The sequence below is a fragment of the Leptopilina boulardi genome, unplaced genomic scaffold (assembly GCF_019393585.1).
Source record: "Leptopilina boulardi isolate dan_hultmark-lab unplaced genomic scaffold, ZJU_Lbou_2.1 LbouV2_327, whole genome shotgun sequence".
Classification (NCBI taxonomy): Eukaryota; Metazoa; Arthropoda; class Insecta; order Hymenoptera; family Figitidae; genus Leptopilina; species Leptopilina boulardi.
The window spans coordinates 3,911,018-3,925,340 of record NW_026137893.1 but is presented as its reverse complement, the minus strand read 5'-3'; the positions used below and the strand labels follow the sequence as shown (position 1 = coordinate 3,925,340).

Genomic DNA, 14,323 nt, shown 5'->3' with positions numbered 1-14,323 from the left:
GTTCGCATACATACTATTATAGTCATCAGGGTGCACCAAAAATTTCCCCGCATACATTTATATATATTAACAACTGAGATCTTTTTTTTTTCTTTTTTTTGAAGTCAATATGCAAAATACTAATAAGAGTTGCTTATGATTTATAAACGAATTGTTAGAAAATTTTGATTTTACCCAACTTTAGACTGAAAACCGTTTGCTGCATCGAATAAATAATATTTTAGTTTTCATGATTTTAAGCCTAAAAATTATTAAATTAATCCCATACACAAGAAAATCAGAGACCATCACAAAATGAATATAAAATTAAAAAGAAGAAACCTTAAAAGCAAAAACATTATATAGGTTATGTTTTTCACCTCCATTAAAATGGCTTCATTTTTATTTATAAAATCAAAATTAGTTTTGGATATTTCGAATGTAAAGACGTTTTGATTTCTAATTTTCACTTCAAAAATTGTAAAACATACCCTATAATTTTTTTTGCTTTCCTTCCCCCTACTGTAAAAATTTTCTGAAATCGATTTCGGACTTATAAAACTTATAATAATTTCATTATTTTCCATTCGTGTGTATTTTAAATATGAAATTTCGCAATTTTCGGTTAAAAATTCCCTCTCCCTCTCTCTACTTAAGCAGCTACTCGCATCTTTAGGCAATAATTTATTATTATGTCTATCTCAAAATAGCGTCAGCATTTTAGGTATATATATGCCAAACGAGCACTATATATTAGGCGCGAAATACAGTGTATATATCCTCTCTCACAGGCCATTACTGTTACCTTTGACCACTGCATGACCATAGTGAGTGGTTAACGCTGCGTCATCAGAGCATGAATTTCTCTCTATCTATACTATATATGGTATAATTTACAATGCAACCCCTTCCTCCTCATTTCTCTCTTTAGTATAAGATAAATGCCTCTACAGCATATCATCACCAATGCTGAGCCTCTCTTTTTTTCTGCATCATTTACATTTTTTTCCTCGTTTCTGAAAATTATGTGTAGAAATTAAAATAGAAATTAGGAATTTAAAAAAAAAAAAAAATTATAAAAAATATAATTTCGGTGTGAATAGATGAATGATGTACAGGGCAGCCTGTTGCATACTGGTTGCGGTGCGTGATGTCATTCGCTATCACCGCCTGCTTCTCCGCGTGGCATGAGGTGTCAGGGGGTGGTTTATACGTTGTGGGGATAGAAAGGACATCCCATTGGAGGGCGTGCTTCATAAAGGCGTGGTTTCCCCTATCCCCACCCAATAATAAACAAGCCTGTGAGGTTAATTTGTTTGCTTTTCCCTCCTTCTCATCATCTCTCTCTCTCTCCCTCCTTTTCTTTGTTGTTTATTTCTCTCTCACATTTCTCTATGTCCTATATATCATTTTCCTCGTCTCTTCTTCACTCACCTGGTTTTCATCTCTCTCCATCTCTCTCTCACCTGCTACAGTTACACGCCACCAATTGAAATCACCACGATATGTGAAAAAATAACACACTGATTTAATTTGAATTTATTTTTTTTATGGAAATAAGAAATTTGATTCCTTAACTTTATATGATTTTAAGATATAAGTCAAACTTTGTTTTTTTATAAAAGGCCTTGTGTTTTGTATTTTCTGTAACCTAACGAGGTATATATATATATAGTAAACGTATATATGTTATATTATGATAGCAGATATTACAATACAGTATGGTAAAGTTCGTCAGAATGGTCAGTAAATTACCTTTAAACTTTTATACAGATCTTACAGACCGCAAATATATTAACATTTATAAAAATTTTCTTTTTTAACTTTTTTTTAAATATACAGTACACGGAGAAAAATAGAAAACAAAAATAAAGTAACTTTTCCATTTTTCTCTGCGCATATTAATTTTTGGTATTATTTGGGTAGAAGCTACGTTTCATATATATATACGACTAAATAGTACAAAAACAGTTTTTTTTATTTTGAAAGAAATTATATTAATTTTTATAACAAAAAGTCTTTCAGTCTCTGTTACGAAATATTTGTGTATACGAAAAACATTATTAAAAATAATATATACGACTCTAAATTGCACACTAATAAAAATTATTCACAGGTGAAGAAAACAAAGTTTCTGGAATCGGTTTCGGACTTATGAAACTTCTATATTATATATATATCCATATATTTTGGAAAAAAAGCTGTAATCTTTACACTATACTTAGTGCGCTAAAAAATACCCTTAGTGCTTTTCCCGGTCTGTCAGACTATTTATTCCTTTTTATGTTTCTCTAGTGATTTTAAATTTTAATAAAAAATATCATATTTTTTACTATACATAGAAAAAATGCAAATAATAAATATTGTTAAAAAGAATAGAATTAAAAATAAAAAATTTAATTGGTAAAATTTCATATTAGAATGAAAAGTAAATGTATTTTTGAAATTTGATGTATTTGTACATATTATGTATTTTTTTATCTGTTGCGTAATATAGCTAAGATATTACACCTAATACGATAAGATATGTAGATTTCCAAGTGGCAAGAGATGCTTTGGTACGGGGAGCGACTTGACCTTGGCTGGATTCACGCGTAGCTGGGCTAACGCAAAATCGAAACGCGTTACTTCCACGGTGTGATTCCCCTAAAGCCAGCTTCACATTGTGACCTCCCGCTTGCCTTCATCTCATACACACAAAATTATATATATATATATATATATATATATATAACATGTATATTTCAAAAATATTACACAGGATCTTATTTCACACTAAATAATACGCAAAACTAAAATACCGTAACTTGTTTTTTTTTACTTATAGGTTATGTTATCCATTGTTTCTTCTTTTAAAAAAATATAGATATTAAAATTATGGAAAATTTGATTTAAATTTGATAGAAATAATATACGAAAAAAGTAGAATTTTTACGCCAAATTTGGTATAAAAATTAATTGCAATTAATTTTATCCTAGTTGAGGGAGCCACCGTTTATGTGAATTAGCATTGGTTAAAATTATACGCACAACAAAATTTATTCAGCGTTTTTTCTGTGAATTATTTCTACCTTTTAATATCACATGAAAGAAATGTTACTATTTAAAGTATCAAAATAGAGCCAAATATGACATTTTAGTATATATCTAAAATCAGTATTAAATTAATATATTTTGTTTTACAGTATGTAAGCTACATAACCTAGAAATAAAATAAGAAGTTACGGTATTTTATTTTTGCACAGCAGAATAGGATTTGAGGATAGATTTGCATATAAATTTGTGTAAAAATCAGCAATAGGATATTTTAGATTTTATTAAAAGATTTTTCAATGATAAATCAAAAATTGTTTAAATTTAGTTTATCAATCACGTTTTTAGAAATAAATTCGCATAAATTTGACTTTTGCAATATAATTAATATATATGCTGATTTGTATATGAATATATATAATAAATGTATTTACTCAGATATCTTCCTTATACATTTATAACATATGTGGAGGAAAAAAAATGATTTTTTTTTTGACTTTATAGAAAGATTTCATATATATTTTCTTGCGCACATGTATATATATATATATATATTTATATGTAGATCGTTCGCCCTCAACGGTAACTGGGACAGAATAATTTTCGCGCGTCATTGTAAGCGCGCGGGCGTTTTGTGTGAAAAGCTTTTTTCATTAGCAGATGAGAGTGAGTGAGAGAGAGAGAGAGAAAGAGAGAGAAACTGATAAGCGAAAAAAAAGAGAAAAGTGTCATAAAAGCGAGAGCGTAGAACGCACGTATATATACGCATAAGTGGCAGAGGGGTTGTTGGGTGCAACTACCCCTGGCGATATAGCGCTGAGCACAAGAAGAGAGCAAGAGGATGAGTCACCCGTGGCGCACTCTGGCGTATATAACACCCATAACCGACCCACGCGTGACTAGATACCGTTTTGCACAAAGGGGACAAACGCCAATTATATTTTAATATCCTCGAAGGCGACGTTCGCGCGCGTACCCGCTCAAAACTTTTTTTTGTCCCCCCACCCCCCCTTCTCTCTCTCTCTCTTTCTCTCTTTGAAATGTGTGCACTTTACACATTTACAGAAAAATACAGAAAAAATATTTCTTTGATTTAAAGAAATCAATTTCTTTGACAATAATAGTTTTTCTTTGGTAGAAAGAAAATTTATTTTTTCCAAACAAATTATATATATAAAAAAAAATTATCTTTGTTTCAAATAAATTTTTTATTTAATTCAAATAAATGTTTCTTTGACCCTAATATATCTTTGATTGAATGCACAAATTTCTTTGAATCAAAGAAATTTTTTTTTGAAACGAAGAAACATTTTTTGTTTGTAAGAAATAATTTTGTTTTGAATGAAGGAAAACAATTGTTATATAGAAATAGGTTTCTTTAAATTAAAGAAATAATCTTTCTCTCTGGGTGCACTGTAATAATATTTTTTTCCGGTAATTTTGTCAAATTGAATTTTTGAATATTTTCAATTTTTTAATATTTATTTGAAATTTCTGCCAATGTAACATGTTTTTTTTCTAATAGGTTATGTTATATGTTTCTTCTTTAAAAAAAATATTGAGATTAAAATTATAAAGAGAAAAATTGGTCCATGGAACTAGAAATAATTCCATTGTAGAAATAATTATTTTCTATCAAATTTCCAATAATTTTAATTTCTATATTTTTTAAAGAATAATAGGCTCAACATAACTTTAAATAAAAAAAAAAAAGTTACGGTAATTTCTGAATTTTTAAATATAACACTGCGTTAGTAAATTTTTAATATATTATTTTACGAATTAGTAAAAAAATAATTATATGCAATTTCTCCAACACAAAAAGAATATTAATTAAATAACTAAAAACAGTTTAATTCTCGCGAACATATATATAATATGCTTTCCTAATTTTCTTATTTTTAGTGATTTTTTTATTATACAGAGCAGAAAGCTCATGGACCCGCGCACCTGTGCCAATGACTGAAAACATTTGTACAAATAGAATTAAAAAAAAAAGCGCATCAATTATTATATACCAATATATGATATATATGCTCAAGTTTTACGACATCCAAAAAAAAATGTGTGTATGAGTGTGCCTTATGAATTTTTTGTTAATATTACATCAGATTTAAATACCGCTAATACAAACTTCATTTTTTGATTCTTTTTTCTAAAAAAAAAAATATATGATGCAATAACACATATTTATTACATTTTTTTTTTACCTTAAAAAGATAATAATAACAATTATTTGTTTAATAGTATACCAATTCTTAAGTATAATATCTATATTTTCTAATTTTCAAAAATACATTCTTAAAAATCCTATTTTTGAAAAACAATATAACAATTAAAAAATCAAAAAAATAATAATTTTTTAAAAATTGCTTTAGTATTATCAAAATTAAGCGCCAATAATCCTAACCTCATCGGACTGAAAAGCAAAACTTATATATATATCTATTCTCCTATATGCTGATAATCAGACGGAGAAGTGTGATCTAAATTTTCATATTGGAGGTATGCGCACAAGGGCAAAACCACCCCTACAGCGCAATGGGCATGCGCATTATAAATATTGGTTAGAGTAAAGGAAGGCAGCGCCCTCCAATGTACATTCTGCACTGTTGAGCATTTTCATCCATTCAGAATCGATGATGTCAGAGCGCGAAAGCAAATCCCCCACCACATTTTCCCCCCTTATAATTTTTGGAGGGTAGGAGGGTAGAGCACCGCCCTTTCTATTGGCCGCACGGAAACCGGAACCCCACACACTAGAACCTACAGAACACGGGTCGTGAGCACAACCCAACACTCAGAAACGTGGATTGCGACCTCTGCGCGACTTCTCCGAAGGGAGGTTCTTCTCTCTCTCTCTCTCTCTCTCTTACTCGCTCTTTCTTCACTGGTGACTCGTTCCCTCCCCACCACTTATTTCACTATCCATCTTTCTTCAGTGTACAAAATTCTATCTCTCTCTCTCTCGTTTTCCAAACTTCCCCCGCCACCTATTTTACTAGCAACAAAAACCCCTCTTTGCCCCCCCCCACCCCTTCCTCCCTCCGTTTAAACTAAACGAGAAATCTACCACAGAACTGAGATTCACAGCAGCTGAAAGCATCAGCAGAACGACAAGTAGCGCGCTGTCGGTCAATTCTATATATGCGGAGTAAACGCGAAACAAATCGCCACGCGTTTCTTCACTCACCGCTGGGACAGTATATAAATAAATTTTTTTTTTCCTTTAATTCAGTGATTCAATTTTTATTATTATCTATAAAAAGGGTTTAATTTTTCTCTCTAGATTTTTTGTGGTTTTTTTCTTTCTTTTTAATTTCAGAAAAAAGTGACGAGAAAATTGTGCAATATATATATATATATTTTTTTTTAATGTAAATTCTGTGTTTAGTGATCAAAAGTTGTTTTGTTTAAGAAAACTTTTTTGAGGGTTGTTTTTTTTTGTTATAAATAAGGAAACGCGACAGTGAGGTTAAAATTTTTTTTGATTTGCCGGGTGTATTTGAGTGTTTTATTTGGACATATATATATATAGAGAGAGAGAAAACAATTTTTTTGGGGTCACAGTGATAGTAATAAATTTGTTGATAAATAATAAGTGAAGAAGAACTTTGGATTCAGTGGTTTCAAGACCGCGAGGTGGGACTTAAGCGTCGGCCGTCGGCTACTCTTGGTAAGTCACGTGGTCACTGTGATGGTGTTATTTAATAAACAGTTCGATAATAGTTACCATATATATATATACTTTTGGCACTAAATTTAAAGAGAAATTCGTTTATTTAAATTAATGGAAATTTCGAATAATTTTTATTTATTTTTTTCTTAAAATTTTAGTATGAAGAAAAATTAAATTTTATTAGTATATTTAATTATACTAAAGTATAATATTTTACTAAAAATTAATGATTTCGACTAATTTTTAGTCATTTTAGTAAAGAAAAATATTACTAAATGAAAATGTAATATTTTATTAAAAATTAGTGTTAATTTATACTAATTTTTTATACTTAATACTTAATACTTAATACTTTATACTTAATTTTAGTAAACATAATATTACTAAATGAAATAGTAATATTTTATCAGAAAGTTAAGGGAAATTTATACTACAATTTTTTACACTGAATAAAAATTTATTTGAATTAAATAAATTGTATTTAAACTGATAATTTCTTTATTTGAAACAAATTATAATTATTTTGATATAGAAATAAATATTTATTTGATAATAATCAAGTAATATTTAACTAAAAATTATTAAAAATTTTAAGATATTTGTTTATGTAGTCATTTATATATATATTATCAGTTCATTATTTATTTATAATAATCATATAATAATAAGGCTTTTAAAAATTTTTGATATAGAAATTACAAATTAAATTAATTTTATAATAATTAAATTATTATTATTATTAATTAATATATATGTATAAATACATATAATTTATAATTTATTTTATATATTAAAATTTTATTTTTATTTTAAGAAAGTTTACTGATTAAAAATTAATTAAATAAATTACTATAAAAAATTAACTAGGCACTGTTAAAAATTTTTTTTCGAAATTTTAAACAAAAGTGTTTCCTTTTCAAAAAATTATAAAACAAAATTTATATATTATAATTTTTTTATTTTATTATTATTATTTATTATTATTATTATTATTATTTTTTTTTTTTTATTATAAAATTAAAATCATAAAAATATTTCAGAAAGCGGATTTGAATCTTTTGTTTATTTAAAAATTTAAAAAAAAAAAATGTTGGAATAAAATATGTCGTTGACTTGTTAAGGTTATGTTCAAGTTTAAATTATTAATATTTAATCAAAAAATATATTATATTATATAATATATATGGTATTAAAAAAAAAAATATTTATATTTTGACTATTTTTGACTTTTTGTTATCTTAAATTTAATCGCATATTGTACAACCACAATATGTATTATTATTATCGCGTTTACCTTTTTAAATAAATAAATAAATAAAAATCATTCATTTTTTTTATAATTATCTTTTTCACTTATTTTGCATACATATTTTTATTATTTAATCTGAATTAGTAAATACAATTATAATAAATATTGATAATAATATATATAATAATATATAATAATATATAATAATAATTATAATAATAATAATAACAATAATAATAATAGTAATAATAATAATAACAATAATAATAATAATAATAATAATAATAATAATAATAATAATAATATTCAATAAATATTACACTAAAAAAAAAATTTATTTGATTCAACTAAACGGTTACTTGAGTATTATAAAATAAATATTTACTTGAACCAAATATAGTTTTTATTTGAATTAAATAAATTGAATTTAAACTAATAATTTTCTGTATATTTGAAACAAATACTAATTTAATTTAATCAAATAATAATTATTTGCTTCAAGTAAGTATTTATTTGATAATAGTCAATTAACCGATTGTTTGAAACAAATATATTTTTTTCAGTGTAATAATAATATATATAATAAAGTGAAGAACGAAAATAATAAAAAGTATAATGAAAAATAAAACCAAAAAAAAAGGAACAGTAATATTATATGAATAAAATTTATTTTTTAATATTGTTATAAATAAAATAAAATATAAAAATTATTATAAATATTATTATGTATTTTTAATATAATTATTAATTTATTATTACAATTTTTCGAGTATAATTTTCTTTTAATAATTATTCTATTTTATTTATTTATTTAAAAATAAAAGGCTACAAAGAGAAAGAACATAGAGAATAGTTTTATTAAATTTTTGTTTCTATAATTAAATTTGAAAAATGAAGTTTTTTTTGTCATTAACACTGAATAAATGTTAAATTTTAGACGCATATTTGACGAAATTTTTTATATGAAAAAAGAATATATTTACAGTATAAATAAATAATATTTAGTAATAAATTTTTTTACAAAATATTCTAAAAAATACCCTTAAAAGAAAAAAGTACATTTTTTCGAAATAATTAATTTTTACATATATTTTGCAAATTAATATATAATTAATATTACAATTACTTTTGATTATTAATAAATTATTTATTAAATTATATTCATTTATTATTTTTTTTGCCAGTGTATATATACGATATAGGAACATTTTTATTTATACCATTTTTTTATATTACAATAATTTGATATAAATATAAAACACTCTTTTCAATTTTTTTCTATATACCAAAAATTACAAAAAAAAAAATTTCTTTGGATATATTTACAATGCAAGAGCGTTTTTTAAAAAAATACATATATATGTATTTATCACAGATCACTTGAATTTTTATGCCGCACATTTGGCGTAATGTCAATACACCGACAACATGTCATCATAAATATATTATATAGCTGCGCTATTCTCTTTTCCTCTGATGATACACATATATAATATGTGTCATTATATATATATATGAAAGCCAGCAGACAATCTTAGAAATACGTTTTTTTTTTCAATCCGACTAAATATTGATACAAGCTGATTAATATACCGAAAAAATTTATTTTTTTTTTTATCAATTTTGATTTCCTCTCGCGCATAATATATATAAAATATGCAAGGTAATTAAAATTAGGATATACTTTTTTCTATTTTTTAATATGTATAATTATTTTTTATACCCGAAGAGAGAGAGAGAGAGAGAGAGAAAAAAAAAGAAGAGGTGTGTGTAATGGTGTTTTGATGTAATGATGGCTTGGTAAATTAACCGAGGATATTGACGCCTTCCGACGCTTAAAGGGAGAAATTGTCGACAAACAAGCTCTCCGCGCGAGCTATATACACATTGTTATATACACACTGGGAATACTATACGCTACTTGGTCGGATGTGCAATTTTCCTCTATATACACGTATATATATATATTATATAACGTATATAATGCACTTTAATACATACAATATGTACTTCCATTCGGGAATATATGCCTCAATGCAATTGAACATCTCTTTCTCTCTATTTGTGCAAAAAAAAAAAAAAAATTTCTCTCTCACACCTCTTGACGGTATTATTGCCTTAATTAGGCGCAATAGTCTCTTTTTCTCTCTCTCTCTATGATTCGACGTGCAAAATCCGTCAAATTGAATAAAGCAAACGACTTTTATTCAATGCAAAAAGAACTGCGCGAATTAACAAATGCAAATGAAAAAAAAAAACTGAACTGAAAATGAGAAAAAAAAATTTATTTGATTTAAATAAACGTTTACTTATTATTAAATAAATATTTATTTGTATCAAATAATTGTACTATTTGAATCAAATAATTATTGTTTTGTATCAAATAATTATTATTTTGTATCAAATAATTATTATTTTGTATCAAATAATATATTATTTGAAATGATATTTGTTTCAAATATAGAAATTATTGGTTCAAATATACATAGTTTATTTAATTCAAATAAAAATTCTTTGGTTCAAGTAAATATTTATTTGTCACAGAAAAAACGTAATCTCAAATTAAGTACGAAATTCATACTCAATTTTTATAGAAATTAAAAATGAAACTATGGTTGCGTCTCATAGTGCTAAAAAAAGTATCGATATGAGACAGGACAGTTTCATTTCGAGTAAAAGATAAATGTTTAAAAATATTATCAAATAACAAGTAATTAAATAAATACCCCCAAAAAATATAATAGATGTCTAATAAAAATTACAAACTAAACTTATATTGTTTACACAGAAAATTAAAAGGTATTAAAATAACCTGCAACGCTTCTTATTTTAATCCAATTTTGCTTATTTTAATACCAAAATGGATTAAAATAAGCAAAATTTGATTAAAATAAGAAGCGTTGCAGCTTATTTTAATGCCTTTTAATTTTCTGTGTAATTTAAAATGTATAGCTTGTAATCGTCGCTGAAAAAATTTTGGTACAGAAGCTGCCTTAACGAAAAATCACAGAAAATTAAAAGATATTAAAAAAAAGCTGCAACGCTTATTATTTTAATCCAATTTTGCTTATTTTAATACCAAAATAGATTAAAATAAGCAAAATTGGATTAAAATAATAAGCGTTGCAGCTTATTTTAATACCTTTTAATTTTTTGTGTATTTTAGTAACAACAAAAAAATAAATTAAAATTCAATATTTTTTTTTAATTATTTGAATTATTTTTGAATTTCAATTTTTAATTCAAATTATTAAGAAATTAGGGAAATTTAATAACTTTAGGAATTTGTACATAGGAAATTTTTTTAAAGGAATATTTCTATATTCAATTAACTTCATGCTTAATATTTGCCATGAATTTTTATATGAATGAAGTTAATTGAATGTAGAGCAATTTTTTCATTGCAGCACCAAAATTTTAAGTAAGAGAAACATATTTTTAGGTTAGGAACGCGAAAATATGTGTTTTTGTCAACAAAAACGGTACTGCCAATCTATAAATAATGGCGCGAAATTTAAAAACTAAAAATTATTATTTAAATGAATAATTATTATAATTTTTTACTTGAAAAAATATTAAATTATTCGCACTGACGTTAAGAATCCTATTTAAAATATTATTCAAATATTAGAAAAAGTTATTTAAATTGTAAATCAGTTTAATAATGACACGCTCTCAAATTGAGTAACATGAAGTTTGTAATTTACTAATCTCAAAATGAGTTGCAACAAAAATGAACCCCATTTTATTTCTCTGATGTTATATTTTTAAAAAAAGATAAGAGAATTTTTACAATATAGATATATCGAAAAATTACCATAAAAGTAAAAAATAACTAAAAGGCAATAATAATAATTTAATATATAATAAAATATGTTAAAAGTATTCCACGAAATTTTATTGACAAAGCTGTGATTTTATTTCTATTACAATATATTATAATACATTATATATTATAATATCTAAAAAAGCCAAATTAATATGTAAAACTTGATTTATTATAGATGGTATTTAATTATTAATGAAGCTGCGATAACACTTTTTTTTTTTTTTTTTGTTTGCCTCATATTATATATTTACTATTTTGTATTATATATATATGTAATAATTGTTTCCATGATTATAAGCAATTCTTCAATGCTCCGCGGAACATAAACCCTTTACTTGATTCTTATCCGGAAACTCTCCTAATCGCGCTTGAATGCCTCGGAAGCTTTTGAAGTCGAAAGTCAAACGACCCTGTCGATTTCCATAATTTCCACTCGACGCTGACGTGACGCTGCGAATTCACTTAAACGCGCGCGCAAAGAAGTTATGTACACCCGACGAACGCGCTCTTGTTGACAATCCGTTTCTTTTTCAAAGCTCTTTTTTTTGTGTTAAACACCCTTTTTTTCTTGAAAATGATAAAAAAAATATTTGAAAATTTCTGTTTATGACGCGCTTTACACTCAGAGAAATTGATATATTTAGGGCCTAATAAATATTTATTTGATTCAAATAAATGTTTATTTGATTTTAATAAAAAATTTTATTTACGCCAAATAAATAGACTCGTAGGCTAGTGGATTATCCCATAAAAATTATTAATTAAAATTTTTATTTTAAAGAACCGTAAAATGGGGTAAAGTCGGCGATTTTTTTAAGTTTTTCTTAAAAAACTATGAGAAAAACATAAAATACAACTTTAATACTTTTAATATATAAAGTTTCACTCCTCTTCTTTAATATTATTACATAAAAAAATTTATTTATTTTTCAGAAAAATTTTTATACGCCCTTTTGTTATCGCCGACTTTTCTCTGAAATGCGGGGTAAAGTCGGCGATCAATTAAAAAATAGTCATTGACAAACCAAGAATGTTAGTTTAATTAAGTAAAGTCTATTTTTGGAAGTAGTCAATGTAAAAAAGTCAAAATGAACATCTAATAACGATTAAATAAATATTTAATAGCATTTTGCATTATATGAATGTCTATAACCTCTAGAACATTGAGGTTAAAATTGATTTATGAAATTTTTTGGTAAAATTATACAAATAATACTTCTTTCTGCTTTTTTCGTTCTAATTTGAAAGGAACATTTCTTTTTTCACATTTTGTAGATTAGAAACAAGTAGAAAAGAAAAGTAATGTAATTTTGTTTATTTTTTTACTGTGGCCGACTTTTCCCCCGAATTCAATAATATTTGTAAATTAATGTTTTTTAAAATTCTTGTTTATTTTATGACAATTTATTTTTTTGGTAAATCATTCCAGGGATGTTTGAAATACGTTGTTCAATCGGATTTGTCATAAAAAAATTTTAAAAGAGCTCTAGAATCATGTTTTCAAAACTATTTAGTGAAAATGTAAAATGAACATTTGTATAAAAACACGTATTTCACTAAAATTATCCACTGTATATGAATAAAACAAATGTCAAAGTAATCTTGGACGTCCATATATACCAAAATAATCATAATTGAAGGATTTTTTTTCTTAGAAAAGATAAAAAGAAATTTTTAAAATTAATTTGTAACAATCGCCGACTTTTACCTTAACGCCGACTTCACAGAAAATTAAAAGGCATTAAAATAAGCTGCAACGCTTCTTATTTTTATCCAATTTTGCTTATTTTAATCCATTTTGGTATTAAAATAAGCCAAATTGGATTAAAATAAGAAGCGCTGCAGCTTATTTTAATGCCTTTTAATTTTCTGTGTTTACCCCATTTTACGGAATTTAATTGGAAATAATTAATTTTTAAATGAATTTTCATTTTTCGAATTAGCAATTCGCACAGAATTTTTTTTTTTATACAAAATTTTACTTAAAATTTTTAGCTACCGAATTTTTGTTTGGCAAAATTTTTATTTTACAATCATATACGTTATCTTTACTTAATTTTATTTAAAAGAATTTTAATTTAAACGAATTTTAATTGAACAAAATTCTCATTTAATCGAATATTTTATCTGATTCGAATTTTTAAATAACAGAAATTTCAATTCACCGAATTTCAAATTTTTCCGAATTTTTATTTGTACGAATTTTCAATTGATAGAATTTTCAAGACAACGAAATTTTATTTGTCCGAAATTACAAATGTTCAAACAAACAAATGGACAAAAAGATTTCGGTGCAATTTTTAAAATTGACCAATTAGAAATTATCAAGAGAATTGTGATTGGTTAATTTTCAAAAATTGTGCCAAAAAATCTTTTTGTCGATTGTTTGTTTGCCCATATTTGTAATTTCGGAGAAATGAAAATTCAATAAAAACTGATTTTAATCTTATGTATATAGTTAAAAATAAACTATCAAACTAAAAACTATCATAAACATAACCTAACAATTTTTTTGTTTTCGTAACGTTATTCGTTTGTTTAGAGTTCGTCACGC

The 14,323-nt window shown here is 25.2% G+C and overlaps 1 protein-coding gene across 3 annotated transcripts in view; it reads left to right on the top strand.

Annotated features, from left to right (window-relative positions):
* The first annotated feature begins 5,802 nt into the window (after positions 1-5,802).
* LOC127284897 (paired box protein Pax-6-like) overlaps positions 5,803-14,323 on the top strand; it is a 110,697-nt gene continuing 102,176 nt past the window's right edge. The window contains exon 1 of one of the 3 annotated variants that reach the window (XM_051310612.1): positions 5,803-6,688. The gene's annotated coding sequence lies outside the window, so the exon portion shown is untranslated. The remainder of the gene's footprint in view (positions 6,689-14,323) is intronic. The other 2 variants (XM_051310611.1, XR_007843541.1) reach the window with 2 other exon arrangements.